The following is a 17,575-nucleotide window of genomic DNA, read 5'->3' as shown; positions in this document are numbered from 1 at the left end:
AACAAAAAAGAAAAAACAAGGCAAATTGCTTTGCAGGAATAGGCTTTGAAGATGGAGAAAGGGGGTGGAGGCACAAGGCAAGGAATACACAAGACCTCTTGAGGTTGGGAGTGCCCTCAGCCGATGGCTTAGAAATGGGACCCCAGACCTATAACCACAAGAAACCGAATTCTGCTGATATACTGTATAAACAAGGAAATGGATTCTCCCTGGGAGACTCTGGAAAGAGTTGCTGCCCTGCTGACCCTTTGATTTCCGCTTTATGGGATACGGAAGACAGAAGCCAGCCAAGCCCACCTAGACTTTCGACCTACAGAACTCAGATAAGAAGTTTGTGTTCTTTTATGCTGGTAAGTTTGTAGTAATTTGTTACAACAGTGAAAAAAGTTAATATACTTGTTATCTACAATTTCCAAATAAAAATTTGAGCTATAGAAGAGTTGTGTAATAAACAAAGGTAATAAAAATATCATTTCATTATCTTTAAAGCTGGGTTCAAAATCATTAAATGTACTTTAAATGATTTCTGTTCATTGTTGTAGTTCAAGGTGACAGCATGATAATACTTGGTAACTCTCATGGGCATTTGTAATTTTTTGGTGACTGCTGAGTATAAAATTTTCCTTCCTTTTGTGGGGGATTCTCCATTGCACAGATTGTTAAGATGTGAAGTCTACTTCTCTATACTCTCCCTATTACCACTACTTATAAGTCAAAGTATAGGTTCATGAAGTAGGCTCTGGATGCTTCTACTTAGAATTTTGAATGCAGGGCGCCTGGGTGGCTCAGTGGGTTAAGCTGCTGCCTTTGGCTCAGGTCATGATCTCAGGGTCCTGGGATCGAGTCCCGCATCGGGCTCTCTGCTCAGCAGGGGGCCTGCTTCCCTCTCTCTCTCTCTCTGCCTGCCTCTCAGTCTACTTGTGATTTCTCTCTGTCAAATAAATAAATAAAATCTTAAAAAAAAAAAAAAGAATTTTGAATGTGGAGGCAGTGAAACCAAGTACTAGAAATAATTTGAAAGTATTAAAAGAGTCCAGTGCTGGTAGCACCACACACATGTCTGATAGGGACGGAGGCACCAGTGGTACCAAGGTCTCTAGACTTTCTTGTGTTATGGCTTTAGATTTGGCTCTGCTGCCCTGAAGCAACTGGTTGCTACTTATCTTCTGAGCCTATCTGTAATCCACCAAATATTTTTTATCAATGAATCTCTTTTCTGATCAATTTAGCCATAGTAGCCTATGAACAAGAACTCTCACTGATACAGGTACCTTCTAAATGCCAGGTACAATTTTAGATATGGAGGTCATAGACAGAAAAAGGTGTGGTTTCTGAATGCTGAAAAGTACACTCTAGTAACAAGCTGGATATACTAAGCAAAAGTTTGACAAGAGCATGTATACATGTATAATAATATGCATAAGAACTATAATGGAGGTGTTTGTAAAGAGTGGGGGACAAGAGGAATAGAGAAATGTGTGCCTGTGCTTGTCTTAGGAATCAGGCTCTTTCACAGAGTCAGGACTCCAGAGCTGAGGAGTGGGAAGAGTGGGAAGTAGACAAACAAAGGAGTGGGAAAAGGGTTCTAGGTAGAGGGTAGATGGATGTCACAACAAGGTAGGTGGATGTCACATGAAGGGGTTGAGAATTTGAAGAAGAGATTAGATTATTATAAAGATCTTTCTGGAAAGGAGAGAGTGGATGAGAATAAACCACAAGGCAAAGAAGCCAGCTAACATTGTGGTGTTTCTCTTAGTAAATTTAGTATTTTAAGTGGCTATAGTAACCTCTCTTCCCACAACTCCTATGTTCCTTTTGCAAACTCACAAGTACAACATCTTAAAGCAGACCTGACTCTTTTGACTGCCAAATATTAAGAACCAACAGTTAAACCTTTGTTAGCTTTCATGGGCTGAGGTTCGTTTGTGACATTATTCCCTTCTATATCACCTTTTCATATTATTAGAAAGCATTAAAAATTGCCTAATTAGTAAGAATGTTAAAACAGAACTTTAAAGTATCTCTTGATCAGTTGAGGAGTATCTTCACTGTGCAAGTTGCCATTACATTGCTAAATAAATGAATGAAAGCAGAAGTGAGGTTAGGATAACAATTAGACAGATGCAGATGACTGAAGAGGTAAAACAAGCATGGGGATAGGAGTCATAGATAATGAGATAGGGTTGGTAGAACTGAGAGCAACAGGATGTCTCAAAAAATTTAATAGAAGATAATGATCAAAGCGAAGAGGTCCCTGTGTGCAGAAGGCAACCTACACAGGCCTATGTTCTGCAGTAAAAGATTCGTTTTCCCCTCCAGTGACCAGGTTCCTTTCCTGTCCCAGTGTAGACTATAGCCAGGAGGAGGATGAGGACCAAGTGTACTCATGACCTTTTCTTGCTAAAGCCCATAGAAGAAACCATAGTATACATCATGCTTTAGTTCCCGGATCAACCCTCAAGTTCTGTTTTAACAAATATTGTGGCTGAAACCTTATGGAAAGAGGAACTAAGGCTGGTGGTGATGTGAGGAGGGACAGGAATGGTAGGAAGGGAAAGAGAAGGGAGGAGGAAGCAGCAAACAAGAGGAGGAGGAAGAGGGAACTCGGGAAAGTCTGTAAGGCAGTGAAAGAAGATAGATCAGCTCTAAAAAAAATAATAAATTGAACTAATTCCAATTGTTGACTGGTTTAAATGAGACATGTGGGTCAGCCAGGGTTCTAAACACTCTTTATAGCAATTATTCTAATCATTGTGGAATATTTGTTGAATTAAAATCATTTAAATATGGGGCACCTGGGTAGCTCAGTTGGTTAAGCATCTGCCTTCAGCTCAGCTCGTGATCCCAGGGTTCTGGGATCAAGAGCCCCATGTAGGGCTCCTTGCTCAGTGGGAAGCCTGCTTCTCCTTCTGCCTGCTGCTTTCCCTGATTATTCTCTCTCTGTCTTTCTTTTTCTATCAAATAAACAAATAAATTCTTAAAAAAAATCATTTAAATAAACATTTGTTTTACAGGGGAGAGTTGGAGGGAGAAAAGGTCGGGCTGCCAAGAATAAAAAGGAGCCACTGCAAAGAGAGATGATGGCAATGTTAAAACATCATTGCTCTAAAATAAGGAAGCAAATCACCTGTAACAGATAAGGTGAAACCAGGAAGTTTGGAAGACAATTTGGAAGACAAATATGAGGGCTTAGAGAAGCTGCACTGCCTGTGTTAGTGAAGACATTTAAGACACCAAAGAGGAAGTGCAAAAATTAAACTCTTCTCTTTAGCAAGCATAGCTATAGTGATGCCTGATGCCTCTGCTGGGATTTCAGTCCTTTGGGATACTGTAGACCTGAGACATGTAATTATTTTGGCACTGTTTCCTTTTGTATCTTATGAGATTTAAAAAACTAATATTTAACTATAACTTTGTTTAGTAAGAGCAGAGTTGGCCATGGCTTCAAAATATACACGAGTCTGTTTCTGAAAGGATACATAGTAAGCTATTGACAGCCCAGCCTGTGGGAGTGGGGTTGACGTCACATATTTTGTACTTTATTCTAAAGTTAATTTTTAAAAGTTAACATGTTAAGCAATTTTGTTCTTTCTTCACTATCCTGTCCTTCCATACCTGAAGGTTTTTTTGAAATTGCAAAATGGATACATGCCTGTTGTAAGATTCTATGGTGATTTACTTAATCAGTTCCTACTGACACATTTTTACATGGTTTTAATTTTTTTTGCAATGACAAATGCCTTAAGGTGACCATGTTCATATGTTTCATGTTTCTGTATTACCATAGGATAGCTTCATAGAAGTGAATTGCTGTGTTAAAGTGATGATGTACTTTAATTTTGAGAAACATTGTTAAAGAACTTGCTGAAATGTAGTGATTTATACTTCGACAAAAGGGTACAATTGTGCTGATTTCCCCTTATTCTCACCAATACTGAATGTAATTATTATTCTTCATCTTGGCCTGTCTTGTAAGTAAAATTAATTTCTTCTTGTTTAAGTTGGACTTATTGGTGAGGTTGGGAACAGTTTCATATGCTTAGCAGTTTTTTTTTTTTAATCTGTTTGTAATAGCTCTCTCTCTAAAATGATAATTACCCTCTACCACAGATGCTGAAAATATTTTCTTCCACTTTGTGGTATCTTTTACCTTTGTTTACATAAAATATTATTTTCATATACAAATTCTATGGTTTTATGAAGTCAAATGTATCAATCCTTTTTTTAGGGCCTCCAGTTTTATATCATGATTAGAAAGAATTATAGAAATATTTTCATTGACATCACTGCCACTTTATTGGTGAAGAGTGGGGACTCAAAAACTGGTTTCAAAATCCATAGGACTATTTTACAGCGCTAGGTAATCAAGTTGACAGAAAACATTAGCCACCTTAAAATTATTAAAAGACACCTTTTCTGGAGAAAATACTTACTGACTTTCTTTGACATGAAGTTTTGGTCTAATATAGCAACTGTAGAAAAAAAGGGCATTTTATATTAAAATAGAATTTAATCTTCTCAAATAGGAGCTAGAATTATATTTTAAAATGTCACTTTATTTGAACTCAGGAGTTGGCTCTGTGATTCTTTGGAATCTACATTGTAGCCACATATCTCCTGGATAACTTGTATGGGTGTATTTGAATGAAAAAAATGTGATTTTCTTCAGTGGAAAAATAGCTAATTAAGTTGCTATCAATTCTCAGTCATTGACAGAGAAGAGCCAATAATTGATTTCGGAAGGGAAGGAGAATATTATATAAGCTGGCACTGATTTTTTTAAAAAAATTTTATTTTATTTAATCTGTCTCCTGATGATTAACACAGAAATTCCTCCAGCAATTGTGGACTCTTTTATAAATGTGTCATAATTTACATCTTGCCAGGAGCAGCTTCAACTCAAACATGTGTGTAATTTACTCATCTGGCCTATTTCCATCACATCAACACTCTCAATCCAGACTCTTTTACACAAGTGATATGCTCCATGCTGAGAATATGTGCCCCTTTCCCAGAAAAAGTGACCTATCATGTAAAGAATACCAAAAAGAATGCCATAGGATAGGTTTCATACTTCATTTCTTTCTTTTTTTTTTAAATTTTTTATTTTTTATAAACATATATTTTTATCCCCAGGGGTACAGGTCTGTGAATCACCAGGTTTACACACTTCACAGCACTCACCAAAGCACACACCCTCCCCAATGTCCATAATCCGACCCCCTTCTCCCAACTCCCCTCCCCCCAGCAACCCTCAGTTTGTTTTGTGAGATTAAGAGTCACTTATGGTTTGTTCTTTTAACCTGTGAATATATCTTTATTGTGAAAAATTCAACAAAAATATATGTAGAAGAAAGAGTTAATTCTTCACTGTCCCTCAACTCTTCCCTCCACGAAAGTAATGGTTTTTTTAAATTTTTTTTATTTTCAGCATAACAGTATTCATTATTTTTGCACCACACCCAGTGCTCCATGCAATCCGTGCCCTCTCTAATACCCACCACCTGGTTACCCCAACCTCCCACCCCCCACCACTTCAAACCCCTCAGATTGTTTTTCAGAGTCCATAGTCTCTCATGGTTCACCTCCCCTTCCAATTTCCCCCAACTCCCTTCTCCTCTCTAACTCCCCATGTCCTCCATGCTATTTGTTATGCTCCACAAATAACTGAAACCATATGATAATTGACTCTGCTTGACTTATTTCACTCAGCATAATCTCTTCCAGTCCCGTCCATGTTGATACAAAAGTTGGGTATTCCTCCTTTCTGATGGAGGCATAATACTCCATAGTGTATGTGGACCACATCTTCCTTATCCATTTATCCATTGAAGGGCATCTTGGTTCTTTCCAGTTTGGCGACTGTGGCCATTGCTGCTATAAACATTGGGGTACAGATGGCCCTTCTTTTCACTACATCTGTATCTTTGGAGTAAATACCCAGTAGTGCAATGGCAGGGTCATAGGGAAGCTCTATTTTTAATTTCTTGAGGAATCTCCACACTGTTCTCCAAAGAGTGCACCAACTTGCATTCCCACCAACAGTGTAAGAGGGATCTCCCTTTCTCCACACCCCCTCCAACAAATGTTGTTTCCTGTCTTACTAATTCTGGCCATTCTAACTGATGTAAGGTGGTATCTCAATGTGGTTTTAATTTGAATCTCCCTGAGGGCTAGTGATGATGAACATTTTTTCATGTGTCTGATAGCCATTTGTATGTCTTCATTGGAGAAGTGTCTATTCATATCTTCTGCCCATTTTTTGATATGCTTGTCTGTTTTGTGTGTGTTGAGTTTGAAGAGTTCTTTATAGATCCTGGATATCAACCTTTTGTCTGTACTGTCATTTGCAAATATCTTCTCCCATTCGGTGAGTTGCCTCTTTGTTTTCTTGACTGTTTCCTTTGCTGTGTAGAAGCTTTTGATTTTGATGAAGTCCCAAAAGTTCATACTTCATTTTTAATTACTGATTTCAGATTCTTACCCCTTATACAGCTTTTTCTTCTTCCTATTTTTTAAACTATTAGAGTTATGCACAAACAACTCAGTTTATAAATTGAAATTTATTTCCTTTCTATTTATATTTCTTCTTCTCTAGTAGAGACACGAATGATCTGTGAAATGACCAAAATATGAGTATTAATGGGTAAAGAAGAAAAAAATAATTCAGCGACCATATACACCAAAAATCCCTCTCTGAACAATAAGCACTTGGACATGGAACCATATTAAAATTTCCCAGTAAAAGACATGTAATTTGGCTTCAACGTAGTGCTTATTTTTATTAGTAGTAACGTTTACATGATTGTTAAAGGGCTTCTTTTCTATTGTGCATGGGAATGTTGGGCTGAAGAAAAGCAGATAGACATATTAATAGCATTGGGCCTATAAGGTGGTAGGTTGCAGTTTTAGGAATATAATCTGCTAAAAATATATTGCACGCCTTTCAACGCACTCTACCTTGCAAGGCTTCCCGGCATAGATTTTGGGATAGGGTATGGAATGATAGGGAGGAAAGCTTATGATCAATAGATAAAGCTACAAAAATACTGGATCACAAAGGGCCTTCCAGAAAGCCATAATAATGGAGCCAAAGGGACTGAACTGGGACCAATGCTCAGTTGCCATTATTCATCAACATTTGCCAATCACCTACGAAGCCTAGGCTGTGGAACAAGGTTCCGGGGACCAGCAATAAATATGAGATTACTGTACCTTCCACCCAGTTTATTGTGTAGTAGAGAGCTGGGAACCTAGGAGGAGGTAGCAGGAGTAGTGGCAAATATGGTTGGTCACAAAGACAGAATGAAGCATGATAAGAATTGGGAAAATGTGCTTCAGGTTCAAGGCCCTCTTAAGTGTCAATGTTACCTTTATACTGCCCTAATGTGGTCTTATGAAGCCGAGGACACACAGTCAATGGCTGAAAGACAGAGATAATAGCTAAGGCATAGTCCTGGAGTACAGGTTCTTAAATTCAGGTTGTACTACATGAAATACGCATGGACCACCATATTACAAGATAGTATGTGACCCATGCCATTGGATAGGGAGGGGATAACTGAAAATTTACTCTCACTACACTGGCTATATCCCATTGTCTTCAATACCCACTGTTCCTTTCTTGATAAGGTTGCCTTGCCCTCAACTGCCAAGTCAGAGAAGCAATAAAAGGCTTTTTTGTTGGTGTGGCCAGTGTTTGGACTTACAGTGTATCCCAGAAACAAATCACTTAGCCTATAACCTGGTGGATAATATATGATGCAGTCTGACCTAAAAATACAAATTTACCCCTAGGTTCATTTTTTCAATGGAATTGAGTTTAGAGCCACTAAGAGAACAAAGTGATTAGCATGGGGAAGCAAAGTGAAGTCACAATTCAGAGCATTGAGAAGGGACTGTGCAGTTCATGAAATAAACAGAAGTAGGGGAATCAGTTTAATAGAGAAGCTGAGGGCTCCCACACATGTTGCGGTGCAGGGAGTTCCTTGGGTACCCCTCATGCATCTGATTTTGAAAGATGACTTACCAGTGCAGGATGGTGAGAATGGATTTGGAAAAATAGTGAACACCTTAACTGGTTCAGGAAAGAATAGAAGGGAAATTTAAAGCAGTAAATATAATCGACTATTTTAAGTAGTTTTGATGTGAGGGGAGAGAAATGGTATAGTGATGAGAGGGAAAAGTGGAGTCCGGAGAGGAAGTTTTTTTAAGATGGGGAAAGAAGCATATTTTGATGTTGGTAGTGAGGATTCCATAGAGAGGGAAACAATTATGTGGGAGAAAAGAGATGGAGTCCTGGAGTTGTGATTTCCTTGAACAAGTGATAGGGGTTTCTAGAGCTGGTTGATAAATGTAGTTCATCCTTTGTCCCAGAAAGAAGGCAGACAATGTGTGCCAGTTGTGTCAACTTCAATGGCTGTGGCAATGAGAGCTTGTGGAAGTTCTCTTCTGGTTGCTTTTATTTTCTCAGCAAAACTGCAAACAGGGCAAGCAACTTGAGCATAAAGAAAGGCTAGCAGGTGTAGGGAATTTGGAGAGAGAGAGCAAGTATGAAATGGGTGAGAGAAGGAAGGCTCTGCAGATATGTGGTGGCAGCATAGCATGCAGGATCCATGTGATGGTTGAGGACTATGAATTTACAGTGAAATCAGTCAAGGTCAGCTGCATCATGGGTCTGGAGTCAATATAAATTCAGGTTACTATTATTGAGGTTGGTCAAGAGGGCCTAGAGAGAGAGCTAGATATGGGGAAATAGGGGGTATTAAAAGGAATGGTTACTGTTAATTGACAATGGAACTTAACCTCATCAGAGGCCATGAGGGAGTAAAAGAAATACAAAGGTGATAGGTGGGGGGCCCTGGTTGTAGGAATGAGTGGTTAAGGTAAGTGAAAGGATAAGGTCCCTGGAAGGCAGGAGGTCAATGACCAGTTTTCACATTCTATTAAAATCACCTGTGTGTGTGTCTTTCTCCCACTATATTAGAGTTTCTCAACCTTGGCACTATTGACATTTTGAACTGGATGATTTTTGGAGTCTTGAGGGGAACTGTTCTGTTTATATTGTAGGATGTTTAGCAATGTACCTGGGTTCTACTCACTTGATGTCAGTAGCACTGTCCCAGTGGTGATAATCAAAAATGTCTCCAGACATTACCAAATGTCTCCTGGAAGACAAAATCAGTTTTGGATGAGAATCATCCAAAATCCTGAGCAATAGAATCTTTCACACAGTTTATATCTTACTCATTATTATATTCCCAGTGTTTAAAAAAATACTTGGATACATAATGAAAACTCAACAGTTGTGTGATATCCTGAAGACTTTTAGTAATAGTGAGTAAGGTACTGTGTTGAAGTTATCCAAGATCACCTCTAGGTTTGGTGATTTGATAGGAGAACTCATAAGAGTCAACATATAATCATATTCATGGCTATGATTACTACAAATGGCACAAACTGCAATCAGCAGAGGGAAAAGGCATGTGGGGCAAAGTCTGGGGGAAACCAGGTATAAGTTTCAAAGAATCCTCTCCCAGTGGAGTCACACGGGTTGCACTAAATTCCCCCAGCAACAAGTTGTGACAACTCTTTTTGGTAGTGGTTGTCATCCAAAAAAGCTTGTTTGAAACTCAGTGCTCAGGGTTTTGTTAGCTGGTCATGTAGGCATCCTCTGAGCGGCACATAGATATCAGACTCTCAGAGTGAAAAAAGGTGTTTAGGGTAAACCATATTGATTGCACAATTTAGGCACAGTGAGCCACTTTCATCAGTTCTAGGAATGGTGGGAACCCTATACCCCAAAATCCAAGTTCTCAGACAAGATCAAGGGTCAACCTTGTTGTAACAGATCTCTTACTTTCAAAGGCTAGAAGTCAGATCTGCCATTTTAACTCTGCTGCTCTGATTTATATTACATATCCCATAGAGAAACAATACAATTTCCACTTAATCCCTGTTTTCAAAATTCCTAATCCCCTGTCCAAGTTCCTCATTTTCCACCTTTTTTTTTTAATGCCAATTTTGAAAAAAAAAATAAAAAAAAGAAGTCTCTGATACAACATCACACAGCCCTGCATTCCCCTATTTCATTAGGAAGCTTTTCAGGATCATTTATTTTTTATAAGGAATGATGTCAGGAGATCCAAAATTCTCTAATACTACCTTCAAACTGCCAGGAAAACAAAGTATTTTCCATATTAATTCCTACTGGAAAAAAAAGAGGGGCTTTTATTTGTGTAATCTTTAAGCAACCTTTTGTATACTCTGTCATAGCTGCTTCAGTATTAGAGCAAAATACACTTAATAGAATAAACTTTTTCTTGAAAACAGGGTTTACTGTAGCAACAATATCATCACTAGCTGTTTGATCTGTTGACCAGATTTTTAAAAAGTTGTCCAATTACTTAAAGCTCTGTCTCAAAAAAAGAAATAATCCATATGCTAATTTATAATCTTCATAAGTATGAAGAATTTGTTGTTGTTGTTGTTTTTTATTAAAGGTTACTCCCTATAGACCACAGCAGAGAACAGAGAGGCTGTAGGAATGAGAAATGCCAAGCTGCTCTCTGACTCCCCTTGCTCAATTAAAATACCCTCTTAAAGAAGCTCTAATAAAAATTAATATGTAGTTCTACTAAAATGCTTCCGCACAGCCAAGGAAGCCATTAACAAAATGAAAAAAGACAACCTACTAAATGGGGGGAAATATTTACAAATCATATATCTGATAAGGGGTTAATATCCAAAATATATGAAAAATTCATACAACTCAATAGCAAGAAACCCCAGTCTGATTAAAAAATGGACAGAGGATTTGAATAGGCATTTTTCCAAAGGAGATACACAGATGGCCAACAGGTACTTGAACAGATGCTCAATGTCACTGCTCAGGTAGGTGTAAATCAAAAACCACAGTGAAATACCACTTTATACCTGTCAGAATGGCTATTATAAAAAAGACAAGAATTAACAAGTAATGGTGAAGATGTGGAGGAAAGAGAATACTGGTACACTAGCGGTGGGGATATAAATTCATACAGCCACTATGGAAAATAATATGTGGAAATTCCTCAAAAAATTAAAAATAGAACTACTATATGATCCAGCAATTCTGTATCTGGGTATTTGTCTGAAGAAAAGGAAAACACTAATTCAAAAAGATATGTGCACTCCTATCTTCATTATTTAGAATAGCCAAGAATGGAAACAGTGTAAGTGTCTGTTATGAATGAATAACGGCTAAAGAAATTATTTTTATATATGTATATATATATATATATATATATAATGTACAGCACAGTGAGTATAGTTAATAGTTTATTGCATATTTGAAAGTTGCTATGAGAAAAGTTCTCATCACAAGAAAAAGATTGTAACTGTATGATGACAGATGTTAACTAGACTTATGATAATTTTGCAATATATACAAAAGCCAAATGATTATATTGTACACCTAAAATATATTTTATGTCAATTATACCTCAATAAAAAAGCTGAAAACTAGAAAAATGAAATTAATAAGATATGAGTAATAATATGTTTTGAGTAAATTTCGAAATATTTTTATATTTTATTTTATATTTTGTATAAATTTATACTTTTTAAAAATATTTTATTTATTTGTTTGACGCAGCAAAAGAGGGAACACAAGCAGGAGGAGTGGGAGAGGGAGAAGCAGGCTTCCGACTCAGCAGGGAGCCCAATGTGGTGCTTGATCCCAGGACCCGGGATCATAACTTGAGCCGAAGGCAGGTGCCCAAAAACTGAGTCACCCAGGTGCCCCGATAAATTTATACTTTTAAAACAGTAACATGGAGGACGTTGGGAAATGGAGAGGAGAAGCGAGTTGGGGGAAATAGGAAGGGGAGACAAACCATAAGATACTGTGGACTCTGAGAAATAAACTGAGGGTTTTGGAGGGTAGGGGGGTGGGGGGGTGGGTTTGTCTGGTGGTGGGGATCACGGAGGGCGTGTATTACATGGAGCACTGGATGTGGTGCATAAACAATGAATTTTGGAACACAAATAAAATAGAATAAAATAAAATTTAAAAATAATAATATAAAACAGTAATTCATTTGGAACCTCTATAGTCATTAACAGCATGAAATCAGATCATGATTAAAGTCCTAGATCCTTTCCCTAGTAACCATGACCTCTGGGAAGTAACAATTTCTCTAAGCTTTAATTCCCTCGTCTATAGAGTAATAATAATATCTACATCTTTTGAGTAGTAAAAGAAATAATGCACATAGTTTGTCCTCATGGTATTAGCCCATAGCACATTCTTAATAAATTTCCTCTCTTGTTTTAGTGACACACTATTTAATACTGCTATTTAACTATCCATGCATTCACTCAAAAAGTTTCATTTGACACTAGACCTTGCTCCACTTAGTAAGAACATAATCAATGAGCATGACAGCCCTGGCTTCTATCCTCACAGTGCTAAGAACCTAACAGGGAATTACGTATGTAATTATAACTAGATAACTACTAGAATAAGCAGGAGTAACAAAGTAATCAAAGCATAACCCACAAATTATTGAGATACATTACTGTGTTCGATACTGGCTTTTGGAATTTCTAAATTAGAGTACAGGGTGTATGAATCTATTCCATTTTGTAAAGTAAATCTTATAGATGACTAATTATGTTGTTAAAAATAATCCTATAGGTGACTAATTGTGTTGTTGACCAGGTGAAAGATGGTTACCAATTTATTCACAGTGTTGGCAGGATGAAGAGATGATACTATGTACATTTTCCCCTACATTCACAGATTGGGTTAAACATGTTACTTTTGAGATTTCTGAGAAATTTTTAATTAGGAAAAATCATATTTCTATATAGGAAGATTCCTTTAAAGACTACTACATAAGTAGTAGTCCACATAAGAAATGATGCCTATCTGACCAAGGTATTGGAGGAAGAGAAGAAAGAATAAAGAAGATGATTCTAAGTTACCATGTTTAAACCTTGTAACTGGTAAGAGGCGGCCATGAGAAAGAAGAGTCAGGGCACCTTCTAGATCACTGGCTGAGGTAAGTGAATATACGTAGCTAACCAGAGAACATAATAAAGAGATGGGATGTCAAAACTGAGAAGTTACGGTTTGACCTTTGAATATGTTGACATATAGGCCCCTATAGGACATCAGAGAGGAGAAAGCGTTTGACAAGAGAGTCTCTTTCAGGAGAGATGCAGAGATTGCAGATAAATATTGACAGGAAAGTCAGCCTATCGTTTGTTTATCTACCACTTGCTGAGTGCCAAGCACCTGCTGGGACTGTCAATGCTGGTTTGTCTCCTGCCCTCCATTCACTCCTCCACTTAGCCCCTGACTTCTGTGTCATTACAAATAACTTCAACTAACTCCACAATCTCAATTTCGAGCTTTTCCTGCTCTGCTCACCAGCTCCGATCATTCTAGTTTCCTCTGTTCAGAACCTTGACTTCAGATGTTCCTTTGCCTCATCAGAACCTATAATCTACAACAGTTTCACTGTCAATTCTTAGCCCCCTCACATTCTCACTTTCCCTCTTATTTAACTTAAATTCTAACCCCCTTTCCCTTGATGACTCCTGCAGAGCCTGACTTTCTCAGTCATCTCCCTTGCAGGTAGGGGTTTTCATGTGACTCATTTCTGTCCCATAAACTGTTAATAGAAAACCTGGTGGGGCAAGTATGGGTAAAGGCGATGGTTTTGGGAAATCTCCACCCACCCCTTTGTCCTGACATTAATGAGTCTATGATGGCTAAAGCCTTGGCAGCCATGATTCAACCATGAATGAAAAACCACGAGAAAGAACTGTCCAGATGCAGGTCAGCGTGGATACACTGGAGCAGCTGAAGCAAAGGTAGCAACTGCATTCCTTTGGATATCTTTTCATGCAAAATGCAATCCCCAATCAAGGCAGAGAACATTCCTAAGTATTATGCCCAAGTAAGAATGATGGGGGCTTTGATGAATCTGTGTCCTTTACAGTGTTTTGTGCTGTTCTGAATGTTTTCTGCTATAAGCAATGGTGAAAGTTGATGTTTAAACAAAGGAAAAACCACTTTAGATCTGTATTATAGAAAGAGATAGGAGTTGGATATATGGAAGTTTAAAGAGGACAACATTTTCCTTCCTGCATAACTCTTCCTTTCTCATTCTATGTGGTCTTGGTGAGGGTCAAACACCCCTCCTGACTGCATGGCCCTAGTAATTAGCCCAGGGAATGAAATGTGAACCAAGGAAGGTCAATCAGAATCCATCATTAGGATTGTTCTAGTCAGCACTAGGGAGAAGGCTTAGCTCCAGTTCTGGGACAAGAAAGTCCTAGTCACTCAGGCCATCTAATTCACTATTATAGGGTGAGGAGGCAGACACAGATAGAGTTTGTAATGCAAATGTCTATTAGGGATCAACCCCAGAAAAAGGATTGAAGACACATAGTTGGGCAAAGAGAGGAGTAGATTGAGATGCAGGCTTGACAAGGCTTCAGCCAACCTGGCAAGAAGCTCTGGTGTGAGGAAAGCCCAGCAGTGTCCTGCATAGGTTCCAGATGGCTGGTCAGCTTCATTCAGTCACCAGATGCATGCGTGACTTTGGGTGAGGTGGCTCTCTGTAGCTGATAAAGATACTAAGGGAACTGACAACTAGAGGCTGTTGGCTCTTTGCATTTCCCACAGTTAACAGCAAGTCTTTCTGGAAGAGGGATTTGGCCAGTATGTCTCCATGTCTATAATACCCACCATATGGAGAAAATCTGACTGCAATAGGTGATAACGGGGCCAGAACATGGACAAAACCACTGCTGAGGGATGGAAAAAGAAATTTAATCTTAGGCTTGAGTATATGGACCCAGTTGCACCTGAAGGCAGAACTACCCTTGTCATTCTTAATTACTTGAGCCAGTCAATTCCCTTTTCTGACCTAGACACTTGAGCCATGTCAGTCAGGGTTGAAACAGTTCTGTTTAAGACAATAATTGATTTGAAGAGTAAAGAGAACTTTATAGAAGTTGGGAGAATTGATGAGAGACTAAGATAGTAGCAATGGAGATGTACAAATGTTACATGGAATAATTGGCAGGCTAAAATGACGAGTATAATGCAAGAACCAAGGAGAAAAAGGATCCTCAGATGAACTTGTTAACATTTGGTTTGGGTGATATAGGAAGATAGTGAAGCTACTTATGGAGCTAGGGAATAAAGGGAGAGGTGGAAAGTGGGAAGAATTTAATGTAACATACTATATTCCAAGTGCATATAATGTACTTACTGAAAAGTCTAGAATGCTAAAAAACTTTCAATAAAAATATTACTACTAATAGGCAGGAAAACTTAAAACAGTTGGGCATCTGAAGAGTTTTTCTGCTTGGAAGAGTTGTTCATGAAATCAAATTAAAATTGAAAATTTGCTTGAGTCAGGATAAGTTAGTTAAATAGTGCTTTTTAATTATCATGAAGCTGTGACACTCATTTTGACTACAATGACAAATCACCAAGAAAACTTGAATGGGTTTCCAGTTGGTCAGAGCAAAAATCTGGAAAATACCTCTGTTTTTATCCCCAAGACCCAACACAGAGTCCCTTTTTTTTTTGTCTTACGTAATCATTTCAGGACATGTTATAAATTTCAAGCTTATACTCTATATATTTAAGAAAGTTATGTTTTGACAGTATCAAAGGATTTGCCCTTTTGCCTCATAAGATAAACTATATGAAATAGCCTTATGAGATAGATTACTATGGAAATAAATATTATTCACATAAATCTTTATTTACAGAAAATGGCATCAATTGGCATTCACCCCACATTCTGGCCTACATCTTCTTTTACTGTCATTATCCTTGGTTCGCCATCTAATACAGATACATGAGTAATGGAGACCAAAGGACAGCAAAAATCAAGGAGGAATCCATGTTTTCTTCTATTAGATTCCAAAGCCTGGAAATAAAGCTATTACATGTTATGTGCACTAATTTCTTCATTTCATCTGAAATATATATTTGACAGGGGTGCCTGGGTGGCTCAGAAGCCTCTGCCTTTGGCTCAGGTCATGATCCCAGGGTCCTGGGATGGAGCCCCACGTGGGGCTCTCTGCTCAGCGGGGAGCCTGCTTCCTCCTCTCTCTGCCTGCCTCTCTGTCTACTGGTCATCTCTGTCTGTCAAATAAATAAATAAAATATTTAGAAAGAAAGATTTGAAATATAGATTTGACATCTACACTTATGGAAGGAATGAGTGATATAACTTAACACCTGTTATACTGGTGATATGCAGTCGTTCTACAAACCATATAAGTTTGTATAAGTGAGTTAGATGTAGCCCCAACATTTCACATGTCTAGAAAAATCTACAGTCTAAAGGTACAAAAAAATGTGTTGGATCACCATGGTTCCTAATAATTCATACCCTGCCCCAGATCCTCATTTTGGTACCTCTGCCTCATTGTTCTTCAACATAGTTCTTTAGTCAACTCATGATACCTTATTTGTCATTGCCTCACACTGTCTGAAGATTCATTCTCTCCTCACTGGGACTTCTAGTCCCTTAACCCTTCCCAACTCCTAAAACTCTGTGGGAGAAGTATCACTCTCAAAGGGACAAGCTGTTAAATATAAGCTGGGCAAGAACATCTTGCATATTTGAGTGATTTGGGATCTGCCATGGTACATAAACAGATATATAGTATATTTTTGGTTTAAATTTCATGAAGGACTGACAACAACAACAACAACAAGGTCTAAAAAGACACCTTAAATAATTATAAAAGAAAAAGAAAGGCCAAGAAACACTTTCTAGAACAACCACCTACCTGAATATTCAATTAATTCAATACCTACTTACTCTCACCCTCTCTTTCCCTGTCCTTGTGATCTTCTGTAGTGTCCAATATTGTCTAATAGAAATAAAATGTGAGTCTCACATGCAATTTCAAATTTTCTACTAACTGCATTAAGGAAGTAAAAAGAAACAGGTGACATTGATTTAAATATATTTGACTTAACTTAATATATCCAAAAGATTTAAGAGATAGCAAGTATAATAATTATCAATTAAATAGCTCACATTCTTTTTTTGTGTGGGATTAATCTTCAAAATCCAGTGTGTATTTTGTACTTATAGCATATTTCAATATTCATTGAAATTACTTGATCTGTTTCTAGATTTTATAAAATGGTTAAAAAGTAGAGTCACATCTCCAAGTCATCCTAAACTTATTTAAACATTTCCAATAACCAAATATAGTGTCCAGTATTTTAGTTTAAATTGAAATTAGTTCAAGTTAAGTGAAATTAAAATTTCAGTTTCTCAGTCATTCTCAGTAGATTTTAAGTGCTTAAAAGCCTTATCTAGCTGGCAGTTACCATTTTAGAAAAAGCAGGTTTGGTCTATAATTCTTTCCCAGTTTTCTTTCACTCCCCCCACCCCCATCCCGGATTGCTGTATACAAATGTGATAAAGCTGTAGATGCTGGTCAGGACAGATATAAGAAAGCAGAATTCATTTGAGTCTTCACTGTAACTAGGCAATCATATGGTTGATTTCTCATAGACTTCCTTGCACAGGATGGCTAC

The 17,575-nt window shown here is 37.8% G+C and overlaps 1 long non-coding RNA gene across 4 annotated transcripts in view; it reads right to left on the bottom strand.

The window, feature by feature from the left end:
• Nucleotides 1-4,776: 4,776 nt before the first annotated feature.
• LOC132014198 (uncharacterized) overlaps nucleotides 4,777-17,575 on the bottom strand; it is an 81,386-nt gene continuing 68,587 nt past the window's right edge. For 2 of the 4 annotated variants that reach the window (XR_009403237.1, XR_009403240.1), the window contains 2 exons: nucleotides 9,102-9,167; nucleotides 4,779-6,614 (listed from right to left, as the gene is read on the bottom strand). This is a non-coding gene — a long non-coding RNA (uncharacterized LOC132014198). Of the gene's footprint in view, nucleotides 6,615-9,086; nucleotides 9,168-17,575 lie in introns of all 4 variants that reach the window. The other 2 variants (XR_009403242.1, XR_009403239.1) reach the window with 2 other exon arrangements.

Source organism: Mustela nigripes, chromosome 1, assembly GCF_022355385.1.
Source record: "Mustela nigripes isolate SB6536 chromosome 1, MUSNIG.SB6536, whole genome shotgun sequence".
Classification (NCBI taxonomy): Eukaryota; Metazoa; Chordata; class Mammalia; order Carnivora; family Mustelidae; genus Mustela; species Mustela nigripes.
The sequence above is the reverse complement of the archived record's forward strand: the minus strand, read 5'-3'. Positions and strand labels throughout refer to the sequence as shown.